Source organism: Homalodisca vitripennis, unplaced genomic scaffold, assembly GCF_021130785.1.
Source record: "Homalodisca vitripennis isolate AUS2020 unplaced genomic scaffold, UT_GWSS_2.1 ScUCBcl_8842;HRSCAF=17118, whole genome shotgun sequence".
NCBI classification, from domain to species: domain Eukaryota; kingdom Metazoa; phylum Arthropoda; class Insecta; order Hemiptera; family Cicadellidae; genus Homalodisca; species Homalodisca vitripennis.
In genome coordinates this window covers 24,928-48,766 of record NW_025784965.1, presented here as the reverse complement: position 1 = coordinate 48,766, position 23,839 = coordinate 24,928, and the positions used below count along the sequence as shown (strand labels likewise).

Genomic DNA, 23,839 nt, shown 5'->3' with positions numbered 1-23,839 from the left:
AATTCAACTGACATGAGATTCACAATACATGTTAGGGTTATTTTATTTTGGTCTAGTTTCAGAGAAAATACTAATTTATCACATTTAAAGGGCACAAAAATAAGTTTTATTGTTGTGGTAATTGATACTACACTTTTAATCTTTCCTGTTTCTAATTACAAATATATGCCCATTTAAGAATTATCTTGTTTTATTAACCAAATCCTTGGCAATAATAAGTTCTTATCTTAATAAAATTATTTTTGTCATTAAGCTGATGATAATTAGAATGCCATTTTTTAAGGCAGACTTTCCTATCCAATATTAAATAACATTTTTTTTAACTAATGATGTGCTTGTCAATACAAGCCAACATGGTATATCGTCTACTATCATTTTTATCTTTATATTAATTTAATTTTCAGCTAACACAGTAAAATTTTACTTTTGAGTGGAATAAAAAATAATTTAGACATAGTTTACTTACGAGTTAATTCACACAGAAGCAGAGACAAAGCCATACAAATTAAATCGGCTTGTGGATATAGTGAATTGAAATAACAGCCCACCTATGTACATGATACTACATTATATTTACATGTGTTATAAATGCACCTTGTAGAAGTAAAATTTCATAGCTAAAACACATAGTTAAGTAGATGAAAAAATAAAAGAAACATAAACTAATCATTATAAAAACTAGGAATGCCAGGCAAAAATAAGATGAGCTTATAGATGTATGGGTTTTTTGCAAAATTTTTAAAACTTATTTTACTCTACAAACATAACCCATAACAAAATTGCATGTGAAACAACACAAGTTAAATAACAAAATACGGTTGATAATACACCAGCAGTAATGTAAAGCGATACATCAAAATATGCAAATATAAAAATTAAAGGTGTAATTTCACAGGATTAAGAATAACTTAAAAGAATGAAATGATCAAGCACAAATACATAGTTATTATATTTCACAAGTTACGTCTCCTCAACATACATCTCTTTCCACAATGTAATGTCAAAAACGTACAATAATAATATTTAAGTATTGACAATAACAAATACGCAAAAGAAAATGTACAACATTTGTTAAAATCTAACAAATTTAGAGTTTGAAGATTTCTGTTGAAGAGACAAAATGTACATCAAGCCAACACTCGCGTATCAGACCATTTTGCCGGAATGTTGTTATATATCATATATATATTCAAAAGTTTTCTGTCCTACACTAGATAAATCTTTTAGAAATCTTTGCAGAAAAAATGCCCCCCCGATCACTGTTCACAGCTGCAAATATGCCCCCACAGCACAACGCAACAAATTAAAAACCCCAACAAAAAGTCTTCAATTGCGCGGCAAAACACTTCTCTCTGTTGGGTGGGGGTTCGGGTGGTTCAGAGTCCACACCGTCGAGTTTGCGACCTCGTTTAGTCCCATTGCTTAACGCCTCACTAACGGCTTGCATTCTTCAGTTGGTTTGGATAGCCAGTCGAGGCCTTCGTACAGCCCATCACCACTTGTTGCACATGTCGCCTGGATGTACCAGTTGCGATTGCGCAGTGAAATGCAGACCCAAAATTTGTCTGTGAATCTCTGCTGCATTCATTGCGTTTGGCAAGATCCTGTAACACAAATTATTTTGTAAACATTTATTTATTCTTAAACATACATTTACATCATAATGTTAACATTAACGATTTTGCAGGTTGAAACTTAAAAAGACATTACGTTACATTAAAATTCTTAAAATATAGATTAAAATCAAATAACAATAAGTATAATAAATTAAACACCAATTTAAAAGTATTGGCGCATTTAGAAGTATAAATTATATTAAAAGCTGTACATGGAATAATTTGTTTGTTGAGTTAAACAATAAAATTTTAAATATATTAAATACACATGATAAAATAATAATATTATGCATATAAATTCAGAATTAACATGGAATTTTCTTTACAACTTGTTTAGTACAAAAACTTTTGTGTTTTTTAAAAAACTATCTTTATTCCTATCTGTTCTATTAGGGACACTGGCCTGAGCGAGGATTCTTAAGGAAGAAGAGATAGATTCAGTATGATGTTGATAGCACTGATGCAAGAGTGCAAGGGTCACCAAACAGGATATGAACCTGCACATTTTCTAATTCCATATCCAAAGTAACATTTTAGAAAACTGTGGATACATATTATTCTTCCAAATAAAATATAACCCAAGAACCAAGCATACATTTTTTACTGGAACAAAATTTTTTTGTAATATTTTTAAACACTCACAGTAATTGTTATTAGTGTGGTCAAACCAAGAAAATGAAAAAAAGGGGTTGGAATGGGTTAATTTTTAGTTCTCTTCAAGATGAAAGAAAAATAGTGGCTAACACAGCGTGCCACTCATACTGATTACTAGATAATTTGAATGGTTTACATTATTTCTGATTACTCCTGCTGGATCAATATAAAACCTGAGTTTGAACATCAACTACAAAACTAATTGTAAACAGAGCTACAAATTTTACAAGAGTTGCATAAAAAACCTGGCTTTTTTATTTCTGTGATTAGACATATGCGCAAATCAGTTTACAACAGCTTCCAATTTATAATGGGGGAAAGAATGATAAGACATACCGGTTTTTGGTGGCTTTTCAACTAAATTGCAACTTTGAAAATCCTAAATTGAAAACTAGTAGGACCAAATTGTTATACAAGATTATTTATAAATGTGTTTTTTTTGAGTATGAAGTTTTAGAACTATATGAAAAGGTTAATCAAATTACCATCTTAACTTTTATTCTTGACCAGATGGTTAAAAAATTCAGCATCGGTCATGTTATCAAGCTCAAGTCCTTATCTCAGGCATGTAATTTTGTAAACCACAGTGGTTTTAAAAATATTTTTAGTTTATGGTGGTTGTAACCTGCTCGTGTGAACGCACAAACCACCCAGGACAAAACTTACCCGGGGACCAAGTTCTTATACTTTTGATTATACTTTGACAAAACGTATCTAATCAAATCAAATAAAAAAATATTTATCGTTGAAAGACATATACGTGCATAGAACATAGTCATTAAATAGTTTTTATTATATAATTATCGGAACTATGAATTATATAGTAATAGTAGTATATGTTATAAATACCATAACCTAAAATATTAATTGCTATTATACAAACATTGTCATTAAAAATAAAAATGTTAGACAATCACGCGCATTTGTTAATGGCCCAGGCTAGAAGCTCCGTCCAACCACTCGTCCATAGAATAAAACACATGTTTTAACAAATACAGTTTTATATTAAATTCTTTTTAAAGGATGCCTCAGTTGAAGAAGTTTTAATTTATGTGGCAGAGCATTAAATATTTTGGGACCAACATATGACATGGATCTTATGAAAATGTTGCTGTGGTGGTGCGGAATAAATAGTGTATCCCGGTTTCTGGCGGAATACAGATAATTATATGTAGGGAAATATTTTAGATTTTTGAATGTATTACATTGGGACATAAAATATAAACAGTGAAAGCAAAGTCAATAGGTTTTCATTAGTGAAACACTGGTCAAACTGCCACAACTATCCAAGGGCCACACATCACTCTAACAGCTATTTTTGCAATTTAAAAACGCTCCCTAACAGAGTTAAACTCGGGCCCGTTCCCCAAAAGAGATCAGCCCATACGTCAGAATATGAACAAAATAAAGCAACCCTAAGCGCCTTACTCCTACATAAAAAATGTGGGCAAATATCTCAATGAATTATACACAGGCACTTAGTTATTGACATACATGACTAATATACTTCTTTACATCCAATCCAAATTAGAGTCAATTTAAAGTCCTAAAAACCAACACAGTTGTGGATTCCTGAATAGGATTACTATCCACAAAGATCGTCTTACCACTCCTATTACTTTTGGGTCTGAAATGTATGATTCTGTCTTTTACGGTGTTTTTAAAATAAATCATTAGAAGAAAACGATGAGCTGAGACTTTTCAAAGTTAACAGACAGATCGGTTTGCGAGGATGTTTGATGATTCCGCTTGAATAATGACACTAGTGTTCATCAACGTATTGAACAAGTGGCCCTTGATCAATCTGTTCAGGTTATTTACGTACACAATAAATAAAAGAGGGCCTTTGTATAGAACCTTGGAGAAAACCTACCATTACAGGCAAACAGCTAGATTTACCCTTACAGATTTTATTGGCAATTTCAACATATTGAGAACTACCTGAAAGATAGAAACCGCTCAAGAGCCATACCTCTCACACCAAAGAAGCTCCATCTTCTCTAAAAGACGCTGATGATTGACAGTATCAAAAGCATGGGCAAGATCACAAAAAATGCCAGCAGTGCTTCCGCCTTAATCAAGAGATGAGAGTGCAGTCCTTAGAAATTCATCCGATTCCATGAGTGGATGAACTTTTTTTAAGAAAAACTACATAATATGTATGTCTGTGTATGTATGTATGTTTGTTGTTGTTTGTATGTACGTGTATGTGTTTTGTTGTTGTGTTGTATGTTTTTGTGATAGTGAAAGGTTTTCCTGGAAAAACTCAGTAAGTCTATTGTGTATTAAATGCTTAAATATTTTGCTCCCAGTGTAGGAAGTATTGAAATTAGTCTATACTGTTTAACCGAAGATCTATCACAGATCTAGATTTCTCTACTTCTCTCTTCTTTATCTTTGTACACCCTCTGATACAGAGGCAACGGAAAATCCCGCTGAAGCAAATAAAGATCCTTCAACCATTCCTTCTCAATGACAACATCTCTAGTCAGCCACCTAAGACCACATGTGACCAAAACCACATGTTATAGGAGGTCAGAAAATTTAGCAATATTTGATGAGGAGTAAGTCCTAAACTTAGTGTCACCAATCCTGCAGTTGATTGACTCATTATCGTATACAATCGATGACATTGATTTATACTCAATGCTATTATACTGCATGTAAGTGCATTAATTTTTATATGCAAAATATAATACATCACTTTTTTAAAAACTGACACTAAATATAATATGACACATAGGACAAGAATCATTAGAAAAAAGAGGCCAAAAAACTTTAGAAAACAAAACCATGTATTGTTGGGATTGGAGCTCTCAAAAAGCTTAACAAACCAAAACCTATTGGTGAGTTTTATTTTTAAATTTTTGCTAATTTGAAATTTAATAATTTACCTGTTTATTTGCAAATATTAGAAGTACACTACCAGGCATCCCTAAGTTCGTCTTCTGCTAGCATTCTCATGAGCTCTTCTCGTGCCTCTCCGATACGCTCTCTGTCGTTGCTATCCCACTACGAAGATCAAACCTACAAACAGAATGCTCAGGAAACAAAGCACAAGATGCCTATGTTTGATATTCACGTTGTAATATTATGATACAAATAAATAACCAAAAAAAAATATATTATATGTTTGCATTCAAAATTAGACTTGGATAAAACAAATTACTATATTGAACTTATTTCAGGTTCACCTCTATCAATCACAAAGAAATTGTTAAAAAAGGCCAATTTAAAACATGATGGAACAATAAATTTGCAATATGTCTATCTAACAACAAATACAGCATTTTATCAATAGAAATCCTTGTTCCATATAAACATATATTTATTATTCTTTCAATAGCCAGCTTACCAATTTAAAACAAAAAAATTTATTTTTGCTACTTACTTACTGTAAGAGTTCTAAGTTCCAAGATAATCATTTTTCTAATCAAATTTCTTCATTTGCAGTGATGATGGTGCTTCTTTTAATTTTTTGCATTTAATTTTATGTCTTATATATTTAATATCATATTCACAAAAGACACAGTCATTTTTTTATATGAACTCAAAATTCCTCAAGAAATATGAACATTACATCAATATATGAGTAACAAATTTAATAAAAGATGCTACTAGCTTTAATAAATACTACACAAAAAATACTAACATACAAGGTTTTAAGTGGAAGACTACACCTAAAACATAGTACCTACAATTTTAAACATGAATAAAACTCAGTTACAAGGTTAAATTTGCACGAAACATAATTTTGTTATTTTGCCAGTTGTAATGATTTGTTTGCAAGTTCACGGAAAGGTGATGACTCACTACAAGCAGTGGACTCACTCACTAAGCAATTAAATTTAATGATGCCCAAGCCCTGCTGAGTCATACAACCATCTCATAAAACACCACAGTTCATTATCTACTTTAGGCAACAGTATTGTTTCAAAATTATTACTATTGGATTGATAAAGATATACTTTAATATTTAATTTTACAAGTATTTGTTTTTAAGTTGTGTATCTTTGACATGTTTTATAACATACAAATTATATTGTTTACATTTGTATCGGTACGAGGTAACATATATATGAGATAAGAGTACGCAACACCACTGGTCGTGTAACAGGACCTCGCTGACGTTGCTTGCAAAACAAAAAAATGTTCTTGTTGCCGACCATGGTTACCACTAAAATCGATGTAAAAATGTTTGCTAAAGCTCAGCCAAATCCCATGGAGTGAAATGCACCAGCAAGGTCAATGTTGCTTGTATAGAAATATAATATTTTTTCTATACCGTTATTGTTTACACATCCCTAACTTTTTTGAAACTACTGAAAAAAGGTTCTTAGATTTGTACAGCAATTACTAATTAACCACACCCTTCCCCCAATAAACAAACAATTTCTGCATTAAAATGGAAAAAAAAATGTCAATGACACACAATGAGAAGTGATAAATCATTAGGTTGATATATCTCATTTAACTAAACCTGATACCCCGATCAAAGAAAATAGCCCTGATTTTACCTTGTACCACAAACATCATTGTAGCGTTGTTTTTCTACTCCACTAATTGAAATAAAAATCTCATGATAAACTGTACCTGTGTATTTTGGAAGTAGTGTCGCCACAAAGGCCTGATTTTGTCCTGGCCACCGACATCCCACACTGTAAAGCTAATGTTCTTGTATTATACCGTTTCAACATTAAAACCTGAAAAAAAAATTGTTTTGTATTAACATTAATTAATAAACAATAAATCTTTTCTAGTACAATGTTTTTTTTAATGTTACGAGGGGGGTACCCAAAAAAAAACCGGAATTATTTTATAAAAATTAATATATTATCAAATTTTTTACAATACGACCTTATCTCCTTCAAAATAATCTCCATTACAACTAATACACTTGTCCCAACGGTATTTCCATTGATCAAAACATTTTTTTGTAGTCATCTTTAGAAATGGCTGCAAGCTCGAGCTTTGTTTTTTTCTTAACCTCTTCAAACGCTGTCAAATCGTTGACCTTTCAAGTCTCTTTTCATGTGTGGAAATAAAGAAAAGTCGCATGGAGCGAGGTCAGGCGAGTAAGGTGCGTGGGGCAGCGGAAACCATGCCGTTTTTGGCTAAAAACTGCCTAACTGAGATGGCTGTGTGTGCGTGCGTTCTCGTGGTGGAAAGAACCAGTCTCCAGTCTGCCACAAATCGGGTCTTTTCTGGCGAACACTATTGCACAATCTTCTTAAAATCTCCAAATAAAATGTTTGGTTGACAGTCTGACCTGGAGGAACAAACTCAGAATGAACAATGCCTTTAGCATCAAAAAAGCAAATCAACATGGTTTTTGATGTTTGATTTGACTTGCCGACATTTTTTTGGACGAGGTGAAGATGGCGACTTCCATTGGCTTGACTGTTGCTTCGTTTCTGGGTCATAACCATAGCACCATGACTCATCACCAGTAATTACCTTTTCCAGAAAATCGGGATCATTTTCGAGATGTTCTTTCAGAAGGCGGCAAGTTTCAACTCGATGTGCCTTTTGATGGTCAGTCAGAAGTCCAGGAACAAATTTGGCAGCAACCCTTTTCAGTCCTAAATCTCCTGTTAAAATTCGCTGAACCGAGCTCCAAGTTAACCCACTACTCTCTGATAGTTTCCTCAATTGTCTGTCGACGGTCGGTGGTTGAGCACAAGTTCACGAATTTTCTCAACATTTTCGTCCGTTTTGAGAGGTTGATGGACGTCCAGAACGAGGTTTGTCTTCAATCGACATGTCGCCATTTTTAAATCGAGCGAACCACTCGTAGACCTGAGTTTTCCCCATAGCATCATCTTTGTAAGCTGTATTCAACATTAAAATAGTTTCTGCAGCATTTTTACCAAGTAAAAAACAAAATTTCACAGCTGCAAGTTGTTCACTTAAACTTGCTATGACAAAAAACAAAACAAGAGCAAAACAGGGTTAGCGAAAACAGTCACTACGAACGAACAGAATGCACTAGGACAACGGAACTGGGGTCACTGAGCTCGCAATGGGTTTGCGCGACACACGCCTTGCGGCAGGAATGTGTACTACACGCTGCCGGCTGCCAGCAATACAATTCCGGTTACTTTTGGGTTACCCCCTCGTATATTGATAATAATACATTTATATAGTATGTTAGAACAACATAATCACTAATGAACACTCCTTATGTGTTTCGGCTAATGACCTCACTTGTGATTACAAGTGAGCGTATCAGTTAAACAAAAAATTAGCCATTGCCTCTACCATATATTATCCCTTATGCTTGTCTATTTTCGTTAGAATAGTTACCAAGGCTAAGGTTTACTTAAGAATGTTAAGTTTGTTTCTCTCACCTCCATGCAGTTACATAGTGTGCCGAGGCTGACTGGTCAAGGCAATGTTGCGAGGTTTTATATAATTTAACCTATCTTTTTCATTTATTAACATAATTTAATAATTAGGTACTTCAATGTTGCTTTTATTCAATAAATGGGATGTTACAGTTTATAATCATTATTAGCATAGTTATATATTAAATAACATATATGTATAAAGATGTTAATTCCATAAACTAAAAAATAAGAAACTATTTCTTATCTAATATAACAATTTATTAAGTTACAACATTTGAATACGTTGTTTTGAGATTCCCACCATTAGTACCCTCTGTTTTAAGACGTCTATTTGGTACAGAGTAGAAATTATTATAAACAAATTCTTTAGAGTTTAGTGGGAAATCCATTCAAACTAAATCTTTGTAGTTAAGCCGTTTGACCATTACGACATTTCAAAACCCAATTCTTCAATAGCTGCCCAAACAAATTTTACCACAACAGTACAAACAAAACTTAGTAAACTTATTTCTAAAACTCACCAATAGTAGGAATAGTTGTAACAATTTCTCCTAATTTCAGCTTATATAAGATTGTGGTTTTACCAGCCGCATCTAACCCTACCATTAATATCCTCATTTCCTTCTTGCCGAACAGGCCTTTGAAGAGGTTGGCAAACATATTCCCCATCTTTGATTATTTAATTCTACTTTCCTCTGCAACAGAAAACAAACAAATATTAATCATGAGATTACACAGTAGCACTGTTAGGGAACTGTGAACAGTGCTCTAACAACAATTTTAAACATACAAGAGATTGCTATTGAGAAGTTTTCTACCTGAGAGAGATGAGCATATTAGTTATGTAGTAAATTAGCCAATGTCTCTCCCACACGTTTTATCCCTACATGCATGTGGATGTTACTTTCCATATGATCCTAATACAATTGTACATTTCAGTTTCTACACAAATCCCATGACTTCATAACCTTACATCTTTTAACATCATAATACATAATCCTGTATTACAAAACATATACAATACGCATATGTGAATTACTCTATCTAGTCATAAATAATAATAAATGTAGAACAGAGGCCAGCCAAGGCCACTGAATAGAGATAAAGTGACACAAGCTGTAATGATAAGACCAGCTGCACACAGTCCAGTTAGTGTGGTGGGCAAGTGATTGGTCATTATTTCATGTGAAAACTCCGGTACTGACTTTACTATATCACAACTATCTTTCGTCTAACTTACAAGACGTTATAACCTGTTAAACATTGCGCACTGATAACTTGGCCTACCATTTTTGGCTTAACGCTTACTGGTCAATAATTTAAACACCACTAATCAATACAAGTTGTTTTATTGTCCACGAAATACAGCCCAAAAAAAAGTCTTATAGCACAAAAACCTCCCAAGTTTGGCTAAATATGTAACAATAAAAAGTGTCTGTATTTCTTCATAAAGGGAGTACCAGTCAAGTTTATTTATTGAACACTCCTTATTCTAAAAGTTTCTTACATAACTTATAAATGTGTGTTAAACAATAATGAGGCTCTAATTTACCTTGTAAAATATATACACTAGTTTATCATAAATATTTACACAAATGACAAAAGCAAATTCTTTTGAACAAGCCAAGTTTATTGTAAAGTAAAGTTTATAAAATCACAGTGAATATATTTTATTGAAAATACAGAACATTGTAATACAATTATACTAAAATTGACATGCAAACATAAATCTAGCTATTTAAAAAAGGATTATTTAACAGTGTTCTACTCTCTTTAAATATTGTATCATTCACCAAAGTGTTACCATAGTCTAGTGTTAAATTATATATTATTTATGTGTAAAAGCATGCACTTCATATGCAGATGCTTGTACACAAATGCACAGCCTTACACACACATTTCTTCACAAACTATCAATGCAGTCATCTCTCGCCATGTTGCTCTGAGATAAGTATGATTTTTATGAAGATACTAGATTAATTTTTATCCACTGAGCTCATTCTTATTTTTCATAACCTTTTTTTATATAATTTTATAGTAATCAATCAAAACCTCATATAAAAGCAAATTTTATTTATTGATTATGTTCTGTGTGCTTTTAAATATTACAAATCTTACTTAATCTTACAAATCATGCTATAATTATTTTTTCAATATTAGTGTAAACTTTTTAAATTTTCAAATAATTTGGTCTAAATGAAGTAACACACACCACTTTGTTACATTTATTAATATTGTTTTAAAATTGAAAAAATAAGAAAGGAGTAAATAACCACTAATTTTAAATGTTTTGTGTGGTGTATAGAACATATATTATACAACAACAAACAAAAAAAGAATTTCATGATTATCTTTTTTTCCTATTGTAGATATTTCAGTTTTTGTAAAACAGCATTTCGTGTGTAAAAACTCACTTTAACATTTTTTCTCTTTGCCCCAAATGAACAATCGGTAGTTTTATTTTTTTTTCATTATTTCTGTTCTTTTTCATGTACACATAAAAAGTTTAATCTAAATTGATTGGTAAATAAGAGATATATATTTTTTACCATCGGAGAACAAGTTTCATTTCTTGCAGCTGAACAATAAAAAATCACAAAATTCCTGAAATTTTAAGACCTTGTAAAAAATCCAAACCATAAGAGACACAAAGGCAAGTTTTTTTGCATGGTTACTTAGATGAATGAATAGAACACCCATGCCAAGTTTCATAAAAATCTGGTTGTCAAAATCCTTTTTTTGACATTGAATATGGAATGACCCTAAATAATATGAGATAAACTTTTGTAATAATGTAAAATGGTGATTATATGAGAAATAAATAAGTAGACTTCTCAACTCATGTAAGCTCCTAACCATCATGTGAAGAATGAATAATACATGTATTTATTTAATTTACAAACTGATGTTATGGTTAGGGATATCCTTCATTATAAATACAGAAGAGAGGAGGGTTCCTTTCATTTATCCTTTGTTTCTGTAAATAATTTTATAGATTTACCATTTACTATAGATCAATACATGCAAGGCTCCATTGGCATTTTGAATTATCTCTGATGTGCTTCTTCTTATGATATCTTAATCTCTAATGTACAGTAAATTTAATTTGTTTTACATAGTTTCATTTATAAGAATGTTTCTATGGATGTAATTTGTGGTGCAATTCAATTTGTCTAAGTTTTCTGGTAAAGCACGAGCTTCCTTTCTCGCATGGGACAAGAAAATTGGTTGTGTAGCGCGCACGCACACTACTATTTTAATATAGTAATTTTTTAGATGGTATTTTAGTAATTACACAGTGTGTAAATTAACTGGACTAACCCAAGTCCCTTTAACCGCGTGATGTGAGGTGACTGGCCGTGCTGAGGAAATGCAAGGGTCAGCACTCGTCAGCACGAGTCGGCAGTCGAGTTGAGGGCTCGGAGGAGGTAGGCGGAGGGATTGGCAATGTAGAGTGTGTGAAGTAAGTTTATTTTGGTGGAGTGAGAGGCGAACACACCGGTACACATATAGTAGTTTGGGTGCGCCTACGAGTGTTTTAGTGCATTTTGAATATAGATTGGGACTCAAACAAAGGAGAAAACGTGAGTAATTATTTCAAGACCCTTCTCAACCACTATTCTAAATTTCCCTACGAGCTAGGGTGGTGGCAGCAAAACGCTATCCCTTTTATTAACCATGAGCCTCTCTGGCTAATATCGGAGGGCTTACAGTGGTGACCAGCGGTGGGATACGATAATTAAACCAGCAAATTATTTCAAAATGATTTCAAAAACTTTAAAAGAACTCTAAAAGAAATAAAGAAGTGTACCACGTGGTTGAGAAAATTATTAGAACATTTCAATTTACACTCCATTATCCAAATAACTACTATTCTAAATTCATTTACAAATTAATTGCAATGCTATATTTCTAAATTTCGAGTAAATTCAACTTATATGAACGAAGATGGACTTGGATTAGTTCTGTGTGCTTATTACCACCATGTGCAACGCCATTACACTATGAAGCGGAAGTTGGACGCCATCATCATACGTCGTCATCATAGAACATAGAAAGGAACAAGGAGGGCATACGTCACCGGACATCCAGTGATCCAGACCGGAACTACCAACTGCGACCACTGTCTACGCAGATGTTGTCATCTCCGTCAACGCAGTCACGATCATCCACAGCCTTCGAGATGGCAGCCCTGTCACTATTTGGTGAGCAGTGGGAACTTTGTTAAATTAAATTAAATTAAATCATTGGCGAAACCTAAGATTAGACTACGTATTATTAGTAAATAGTTGGTTAAATAATATGGTTCAAAATGCTTTGGAAATAAATGGTGAATGCAGCATTGAGGCCAGGCTTTAAGCATTAAACTTCTTTATTGACAAACAGATTCAGAATTATTTAAATAAGAGAAATTAAAAGGATAACATCCTAGTATTTTATTTTGCCAAAGCCTCCATGTCAGGTCGTCACCTCCAGGGCATTCAGTCCATCATGTTTTCAGCGTAAATATAAGCAGAATAACGTGTTGATTAAAATCATTTGCTTGGAAATAGGGATATGCCAATGATTCTATATTAGCTTACTGTTCAATTTGATTGATAATTCATTAATATCTGTATACAAAAAGAAACCCGTAGAAATTCTAATATAAGTGTAAAAGAGTATAATAGCAATAATTGTTGGAAGTAACTTGTTGCTGACTTATAAAAAGGGTAAATTTCGAATTATACTGAAAACAAAGTGATATCAGTTAATGTGATTAACTATTAGAGTATATAAGTAATAGCACATAGTATATCATATAACAAATACGATTATTTAATATTATTGCAGCTGTATTGAGTCACATTACAGTATTGATATACTTGTATATCGAGGCATTGTTAGACTATTGATCCATTGATAACTCAATACTACCGATTAGTGATTGGTATCATTTGGAAATCGAAAAAAAACTTTATTGTTTGATTGATCCATTATCGAAAATTGAAAAAAAAAAGGGGAAAAGTTATTTTACTGAAAAATAGGGAAACTAGTTATTCACACTGTTGCTGTCAATGTCTTTTAGGGATTTCATTTAGAGCGTTTAAGTTTAACTATTGAATATCACTGATAACCTAGAGAATTGTATAGCTACTGTATTCCAAAGAGGAAAAACCAAATTTTTTTTAAATTATTAACGATGGGCACTGTACACCTAGAAGGGAAGAACCGTTGAGGTCCAAGACGCCTTTGATGCCATATCGAATAAAGTGAGGTCGCTTCAAGTAACACTAGATGAAACGTTAGCCAACGCTTCTACCTCCGCGGTGAACAAAACTGAAACATCTCCGTACCCGATGGACATGACCCTTGCAGACAGCAAGCCGTCATTTGAGCTTGTCTCAAGTATAGCCCATTACGATGGAGAGAAAGCAGATCTAGTCGCCCCCTTCTTTGACAACATCGAAGGAATTGGAGAGCTCAGCAATTGGAGTGAAGCTCAAAAACTTCAAGTTTTAAAACTTAAACTAACAGGCAGTGCTCTACAGTTTGCAAAGTCAGACGAAAAATGTAAAAAACTCAACAACTTTAGAAGAAATAAAAGCTGCTTTTATGGAAAGATTCGGCGATAGCCTACCAGATCATTACTACTTCGAGCAATTGGCTAGCATACGACAAAACAGAGGAGAAACTATTGAGCAGTTCTCTGACCGAGTAAAAAGGGTCAGTGATAAAACTCTAAGAGTTACAAACAACGCTGAAGCAAACCAAATTCTGAGAGAAGAGGCCGATAGAAGAGCCATGGATGCCTTTGTAAGAGGATTAAATGGTGAAATAGGACGGCAGACCAGGATCAAGTTCCCTAAAACATTCAGAGAAGCTGTAACCACGGCGATAGCTCTAAACAACTTAGAGAAAAGACCATCCGAATTTGAGGAGAAGACAAGGCGAGTTTTTGGAACGATCACCGATACTACGTGTTACACTTGTGGGAAACCAGGCCATAAAGCCAGAGAATGCCAATCCAGGCGAGTAGATATTGTATGTTATACATGTAAGAAGAAAGGTCACAAAGAGAGGGATTGTAGAAGTAAAAGTGAAACAACTACCTATTATTGTGAAAATTGCCGAAAACCTGGACACACAGCAAACAATTGTTGGGGTATGAGAAATACAGCATTAGGAAGAGGCGCAGCTAGAGGAGGAACCTTCAGGAGCAGAGGGTATCAGCATGGAGGACGTGGATCAGCTTCGAACACGTTAAACCACAACGAGGGACCCAGGCACGCCGCTGGGAACCTCAGAAATCATTAAATCTGAACCACACGGGACTCAGACAGGCGAAGTTGAATTTCAAAGCTGTTGCCACTTTGACACAAGAAAATGTGAGTGAATTAATTGTACAAGGGTGCATAGGAGGAGTGAACGGTCTCATTGTAATCGATACAGGAGCACAAGTATCACTGATCGATAGGGACAATGGCTCAGAACAAGCTAACTCCAACTGAAATCCAAATACGAGGTATCACTGGTGCTGTTTATGAACGTTTACGGCACTGTAACAGAGACCTTGCAACTGGAGTTACTTGATTTAAAATGTGACTTCGTAGCAACAGATCTCCCTGAAGATTATATTGCTATCCTAGGATACGATGTTTTGAAACGAAAAAAAGGCTGTGATTGACCTTGAGAATAAGTCTCTGAGTATTGGAAACAAGATAGCATGCAGTTTCCATGAAAGAGAATCCCCTGTAACTCGAAGCAGGAGAAGTGGCATTGGCATTGTTCAATGTTCCCACGAAACAAGTTTCAACAAACCTTAATCCACCAAAACAAATCCTGAAGGAAGAAATACCTGACATTTTAGCGTATAGTCGCACAAACATCAACGTGCCTGCCCGTTCAGAAATGCTTATTCAAGTAAAATTAAGCAAAAACAAAAAGGATCAAATGGAACAAATGGAAGGAAAAACAGTAATTACAGAACCAGCGTTAGTAAAAGTTCATGGCATCAATGTCGCTAGAAGCCTTTCAAAAGTGAATAAAGGAATGTGTTGGACCAAAATCATAAATATCACCTCTGAAAATTTAGTGATATACAAGAATACGCTGCTCTGCAAAATAGAAGAGCCACACAGTGAAGCAAATAAAGGAGCATGGAAACGAGTAAATCTAACACAAAATAGGACAGAGGAATTCAATGGAAAACTTGAAGAAAAATTAAAGCACCTCCCAATTGAAGACCAAAATAAATTAAAAAATGTTCTCCAACGCTACAAGCGTCTATTTAGCTTAGGAGGAATAGAGAATTTGGGGTTGTACTTCTTTAGTTACTCACAAAATCAACACGAGCCAACATCCTACCGATCAATAAGAAACCTTACAGAGTGCCACAATCACAGAGAGGTACTCTACAAAATTTGATACAAGAACAATTAGATAAAGGTTGTAATTGTACCCAGTACTTCCCCATGGTCAGCACCGGTAATCATTGTCCCCAAGAAAGCAGGCTCTGATGGTACCATCAGTTATCGTCTATGTGTAGACTATCGGGAACTCAATAAAATTACAGTTCCGGAAATATATCCCCTTCCAGATATACATGAAACTTTAGACATGTTAGGAGGCAGTCAGTACTTCTCGGCACTGGATCTGAATTCAGGTTTCTATCAGGTAAAAATGCACCCTGAAAGTCAAGAGAAGACGGCCTTCAGTACTCCTGATGGTCATTATGAATATACACGCATGCCAATGGGATTGATCAATTCTCCTTCTGTATTTCAACGATTGGTTGATACTACTCTCACAGGTCTGAAAGGAAAAGCATGTTTGCCCTACATGGATGATATCCTAATCTTCAGTTCGAGTATTGATCAGCACGCTAAAGATCTTAGTGAAGTTCTAGAGAGATTTCAAGAGGTAAATTTGAGTATCCAGTTGAAGAAATGCCAAATAGCAAAGTCTGAAATTAACTTCCTAGGCCATGTTGTATCGAGAGATGGAATCAAACCATGTCAGAATAAGATTGAAGCTGTCAAAAATTTTCCAAGACCCAAGAATGAAAAGGAACTTCGTGGATTTATAGGACTATGTAGTTACTATAGGAGGCATGTACCGAAATTTGCCGACATCGCTAAACCTCTGACAAAATTAACCAAAAAAAAAAAGACCAAAAAGTTTGAGTGGAACGAAGAAGCGGAAACATCATTTGAAAAATTGAAGACCATCCTTGTAACTGAACCTTTATTAGTGTATCCAAATTTCTCCAAGGAATTCGTCTTAAGCACTGATGCAAGTAATGTTGCACTTGGCGCAGTATTAATTAGGGACAAGTGATTAATGGAATAGAACACCCTATCGCCTATGCGTCAAGACAGTTAAACTCTGCTGAGCAGAATTATACAGTAACAGAAAGAGAACTTTTAGCAGTTGTATGGGCAGTAAAGTATTTCCGATGCTACCTGTACGGACGATCATTCTCCTTGTATACTGATCACAGCGCAATCAGATGGCTGCTGTCGCTAAAAGATCCTTCGAGTAGACTCACTAGATGGGCACTGAAATTGGCTGAATATGACTACAAGGTATTCCATAAACCAGGGATAAAAAAATCAAAACGCTGATTGTCTGAGCAGAATTGTGTGCAAGAATACTGTGGAAAGTCTACCTATATTGGATGTGGACAGCATTAAAGAAAATCAATGTAAGGATGAAGAGTGCCAGAGATTGAAAAAATACCCTCAGTTCAAAACAAGTCCACAAGGAGTCATCTATATAAAGAGGCAGGACAGACAACTGATAGTCGTTCCAAGACGGTTAAGAGAGAAGGTTATTCGTTTACACCATGATATCCCGACAGCAGGTCATGGAGGTATCAAGAAGACGATGTTAAGAATCCAAGAAAAGTTTTATTGGCCGAAAATGAAATTAGATGTTGTCTCCTTTATCAGAGCATGTGATCCATGCAATAAAAGAATGGATTACGGAAAAACTAAAGCACCTTTAGGTAAATTTCAAGAAAGTACAGAATTTGGATACCGGATTTCGTGTCGTGTGACATTGTTGGCCCATTACCCCTAACAAGCTCCAAAAACAAATACATACTGACAGTTATAGATCATTTTACAAGGTACGGAGAGTTTATTGCATTGCCAGACCAAACTGCAGAAACAATAGCCCGGAGCACTTGTGCAGAGAGTCATTACGAAGATGGGAGTACCCTGTGAATTAATTACTGATCAAGGCTCAAATTTCACATCCGAAATAATGAAAAGCATGTGTGCTCTACTAAGAATAAAGAAACTTCAAACCACCGCATATCATCCCCCATGAGCAATGGTAGAACAGAAAGAGTTCATAGATCCATACCCAAGATGCTAAGTCATTATGTCAACCGAAATCAAACAGACTGGGACGAGCTCCTACCAATGGTAAATATGGCTTATAACTCTCAAGTGCATGATTCAACAGGATTTTCTCCTTTTGAGCTAGTCTTTGGAAGAGAGATGAAGACTCCCTTAGAAGATGATCTATTGATCACAGAAGAAGATGATGGTTACCCTGATTATGTCGAAGATCTTAAGATGAAGTTGAATGCCGTAAGGAATTTGTCTCAACAATGCCAAGACCATGCAAGAACCCAGCAAAAGAGACAATACGACAAGAATTCTAAGCTAAATAAATTTGAAGAGGGCCAACGAGTATACCTTCACGTGCCCCAAGTGAAAAAAGGAAGAGTGAAGAAGTTGTCTAGACCATGGAAAGGTCCATACACAATTGTCAAGGTTATATCAGATTTGAATGTCGTACTCCGAATTAAAAGGAAGAATGTAACTGTACATGTGAATCGAGTAAAACCTGTCACCGAGTTTAAGTTGCAAGAACAAGGAAGTAGCCAAAATGATCCAAAAGCTGCTCAGGTAGCAGAAGAAGAAGAACAGGAAGAAATCATTGAAGAGACCGAAGACCATGAAGAGGCATTCAATAGAGTAGCCGGACAAAATGAAGAACAAGACAGGAGAGAACCAAGCCCAGGAACCGCAGAAGAGCGACCAGGCCCTTTTAGATCCATAAGAGATAGAAGAAAACCGTTTTGTAGATTCAAAGACTATGAAGTTTATTAAATAATAGGAATGTATATACATATTGTTATGACAGTGAACGCGTATTGCATCGTTTATTTAGTAGTTAAAAGTAAACGCAATGTATTGAATAATTATGTATTGTTTGTTATTTGAGGATGTTATATGATACACTAAAATATTCCTCGTTAGTATGTTATGCTTCTTGTCTGATGTGTAAGTAAAAGATGTTTTAGAGTACCACGTACAAAGTAGAATGCAATAGTTACTCCGAATTGAATGGGTTGTATGCGTGAGTATGAATGTTGTATGACTGTGAAACGAATGTTGATGAATGGGTATGCAAGGTGTGTGAATAAAAGCCAAATTAAAGGATCCAAACAATTCAAATGTGTGATTGAGTACACTATAAGGAAAGAAGTTATATCTACGCAGGTTAAGATAAGAAACATAAGATCAAGCTGTACGTAATAAAATAAATTCGAATAAGTCAGGATATTCATGAAGTAAACAATTATTAGGATCTAAATGATGATTTCAGGAATACTTGTACTCTTTGTCGAGACAGGAATGGCAGAGAATGAAATGACACAGGGAATCGTTTTTCAAGAAACTTCATGACACAATTATTTCCGAGGATGAATGGAAGATTGTATTAGATTTTAATATGATAGAAATAAGAGACGAACTTGAGTCACTTAAGACATTGTGCACAGACTTAGTTTATTTATACGAACACTAGTGTAAATGTGTGGGATGAGGACTTTGCTTTCGAATATAGTAGAATTAAGACCGGGATAGACCAGTATGAATCCGATGTAAGCGACTTATTTAGACTTCTACCTACAGAACGCTCCAAGCGAGGACTAGTTGATGCAGGAGGATATGCATTGAAATGGTTGTTTGGTGTGCCCACTAGCGAAGATATGGAACAAGTTAATAGTAAAGTTGAAGAGATAAAAAAGATTAGCGGATCACTGTTGAGTTCTAGAGAAAACCAAATCACCTTAATGAAAGACATGAATGAAAAGATGGTAACAAATACTAAAGCCATATCAGAGATAATGACTAAACTTACTCATTCAAATAGCATGTTAATCACTTCACTCCAAGGATTCGAACAAGAAAACATTATGCTACATCGTTCATTAACAAAAACATTTAAAATCTGTTCAGTCTAGCACGTCATTTAGGTCAAACCATAGATGAAGCAAAGTTAAGAATTGTTGAGTTTAGGCAAGCTTTAGAATTAGTAAACACAGGTAGAATAAGCAGCAAATTACTACCACCCCATGAGTTTGTAAACATATTGCTTGACATAGGAAAAGTCATACCTCGTCATTTGAAACTAATTATACCAGTTAATGAAGAGGACGTATTTATGTATTACACCTTTTGCACTGCTCATGCTTTAGCCACCAAGACAGGAATTAGATTGATCGTAACTGTACCTTTAAGTTCGCAAGACAGACGTCTTGAACTTTATAAAGTAGAAGTTTATTCCATTGTACCAAACAAACCTTCAACATTGGTTAAAATGGAATGTACAAGTTGATTATTTGTTGATCTCCAAAGAGAGACAGTATTATGCACCTATCGATTTTAACACACTAAGTCAGTGTAGACTAAGTCATTTTTATTTGTGTCCTAACTCTATAAATGTATTGCATCATAGCGTTAATGATTGTATATTCGCTCTATTCATGGGATCTAACCTAGTCACAGAAAAATGTTCACGAACCTTAACCATAAATGTAACTTTCACCTGTATGGATCCAAAACGGCAATGATTGGATCTATAGCCTAAAGGAACCATATAAAGTCATACTTAACTGTATTGAGGAGTTCTGATGGAGAAAACTCAGTTATCTCTCCACCACATCTAGGTTATTTAGAATTAACTTTAAACAAGTCTGGAATATTAAAACAGGCTTCAAGTTGCGCTATCTTTGGTAAAAAAAAAATTAAATAATAAGTTATTCTCGAGGACTCAAGGGAAATATAAATATATAAATTTGACATTAACCATTTGCACATCCCAAAGATTAACCTGTTGCTATCTCACGAAGAAAATCTAATCTTTAAAAACAGTAGCTTGTTATTTGAAACAATGCAAAAAGTCAAGGACAATCTTAAAGATAATCACATAGAACTAGACCTTAATAAGCTTTTAAATGATACACATGTTTTGTACCCTAGTATCAAAGAAAGTATAGAAACCCCACTGAACTATTTCTACATTATCATAGTTTCAATGTTTATTTTGTTCATTTTGAATAGTGTACTTTGCGTAGTTTTGTTTTGTCACAGGAAAATTGCCAACCTGTGCGAGGATGTCCTCAGTTGCTGAGCGGCAAGCCCCAACCATTCGAGTAGAACATGGAACTCCGCTCGCAGAAATTATTCAGGAGTCTTCCTTTGTTCAATTCAATACACCAAGCCCGCCTTGAAGTACGGTATTGTGAAATTCATTGTAGTGCTGAACCAGTCAGGTCAGTGTTGCAAAGACTATATTTGTTATAAATATGTGGGGACTTGCCAAGCTCAAGAAATGTAATGTAGTTAGGAGGACATATATCTTAAGTGATTGTCAATGTCAAGTAGAATTAAATTGTAGATTATAAGAACTTACGCAGCCTAAAATACTATTTTGTCCTTTTAAGTTGTGAAAAAATGATGTGTAATGTAAAATGTTATCCTATACATTTTTTTTTGAAGTATTGTAAATGTTTGTTATATTCTGAGAATCTAAGATGTATCACCATGAAAATTCTGTATGATCCATCTTTCCTGAAAGGGAGAGTGATGTAGCGCGCACGCACACTACTATTTTAATATAGTAATTTTTAGATGGTATTTTAGTAATTACACAGTGTGTAAATTAACTGGACTAACCCAAGTCCCTTTAACCGCGTGATGTGAGGTGACTGGCCGTGCTGAGGAAATGCAAGGGTCAGCACTCGTCAGCACGAGTCGGCAGTCGAGTTGAGGGCTCGGAGGTAGGCGGAGGGATTGGCAATGTAGAGTGTGTGAAGTAAGTTTATTTTGGTGGAGTGAGAGGCGAACACACCGGTACACATATAGTAGTTTGGGTGCGCCTACGAGTGTTTTAGTGCATTTTGAATATAGATTGGACTCAAACAAAGGAGAAACGTGAGTAATTATATTTCAAGACCCTTCTCAACCACTATTCTAAATTTCCCTACGAGCTAGGGTGGTGGCAGCAAAACGCTATCCCTTTTATTAACCATGAGCCTCTCTGGCTAATATCGGAGGGCTTACAGTTGGTTGACTTACAATTAATCGTAGCAAAAATACAGTTTTTTATGAAATTTACATCACCAAGGATATTGTATTGATTATGGCATTTCCGTAATACTTTTGAAGTTTTCCGATGGCAATATCCTTGAGACAGCCTCAGTTTTTCATCTAATATGATAAAAGTTTTTACAAGGTTCTCCAACCCCATATTTAGATGGTAACTGCATGATTCACATGCTCTTACTTTTCAATTTGAATGTCCTATCCATGAGGCCTACAAATTCTAAATGATTCTAAACGGTCTTAAGTTCCAGAGTTCCTAACAGTCTATAACAGAAAAGAATATTCTTAGAACACTTAAACATTCCTTTGACAGTTCCAGATTCCTTTACTGGAGAGAAACCATTGCTAGAGGATGTTCCCTAGCACAGTAGCAGGTGAGCTCATCATATTGAAATAAACATAACCTATAAGACAAAAAATTGAGAACAGCTTCAATAGTTGATTTTAATCTTCACTAACTAATGCAGAGCCATTAAGTTAAGTAACCTATTGTATATCTAACGATGTCAACGATTTGTGCAGAAATGGACAGATGCATCTACAAAATGAGCATTGATTTTTAGATCTTGGGTACGACACAAGCAGGGGCGGTAAGCGTCCAACGGTATGGTTTGCTAAATAATGAGCATAAAGGGTATGTTTGCTAAATATATCCCACTTGTATCATATCGGAGCTCTTACTTTTAATCGGCCTGTAGGAGCAGTTCACGCGAGCGAGAATTGCGCCAGCCTAATCACAGCAACTCGTGACAATCGGTCCTGCCGCATACACTGAAATCGACCGCTCCTTGTGAAAAGCAGCAATGCTCACTTATTTGCAACTCCAACTTATTATAAGTCCAACAGATGAGCAGTTGGTGATAGAGAACGAAAAGCTGAGTTCAGTGTTTTGTGGCTGTGTAAGATCTGCCTAAGTAGCGTATTGAATCACATTATGGAGTGGTTCACATGAGCAAGCGCGACCTGGCCGCTCGCAGCTGACTGCAACGGACAGGCGCGACGATCGGAAACAACCGCCCACCACTACAGGATCATAGCCAACAGCGGCAACGTAGTACATAAGTGGGAGCATTGGAAGGATTCAGAAGGGCTACCAGTCGATCGCAGAAAGTGGTGGACGCTCCAATCAGTAATATGAATGCATATGTGTTCGGCATTCCAGCAGTCAAGTAGAATCGTAATCCCATTAAAATTGTACTAAAAATATATAAAGATGAATGTAAAAAAACAAATACTTATAAAAAACAAATAGGTAGGGCTCATAGTTATAACTGATTATGTAGGCTATACATTATTTTCTTTATTACGCCCCAAGTAAGTATTTTAGTATCAATAACATTATAAACCATTTTTAGTAGATACTATTTAAATTAGATTAAATCTATATTTAAATCTATATTTTATCTATATTTATATCTATATTGGCTTATTTCTTCTATAAGAAGTAAGCCAATCAAAAAATAAATTTTTTTGGTTTGTTTATATGTTAAGCTAGAATGAAGCAAGAAGTTTATATTTAAGTAATATTCTTTTAACAGCAAATACCATAACTGAATCATGCGAATTAGTACTGAAATTTAGGTGTAATTTACCAAACCAAATCATTATTAAATGTGATTTTCTTGCCTTGAAAAAACTATTAACACTGGTGAGAAAATCTACTTAATAAGTACTATAATTACAGTAAAATAAATACCAATAATAAATTATCAGGTAAGTAATGACCCATAAGTATGGGTATATTTTTCTAAGGTCACTATATGATTATAAGTGACAAAAACAATCAAATGAAAATGAATAGAAGTTTCCATAGATATCATGTATTATTTCA

At 34.7% G+C, this 23,839-nt stretch overlaps 1 pseudogene; it reads right to left on the bottom strand.

Moving 5' to 3' along the window:
- Positions 1–1,418: 1,418 nt before the first annotated feature.
- Positions 1,419–23,839, bottom strand: part of LOC124374517 — a 38,693-nt pseudogene continuing 16,272 nt past the window's right edge.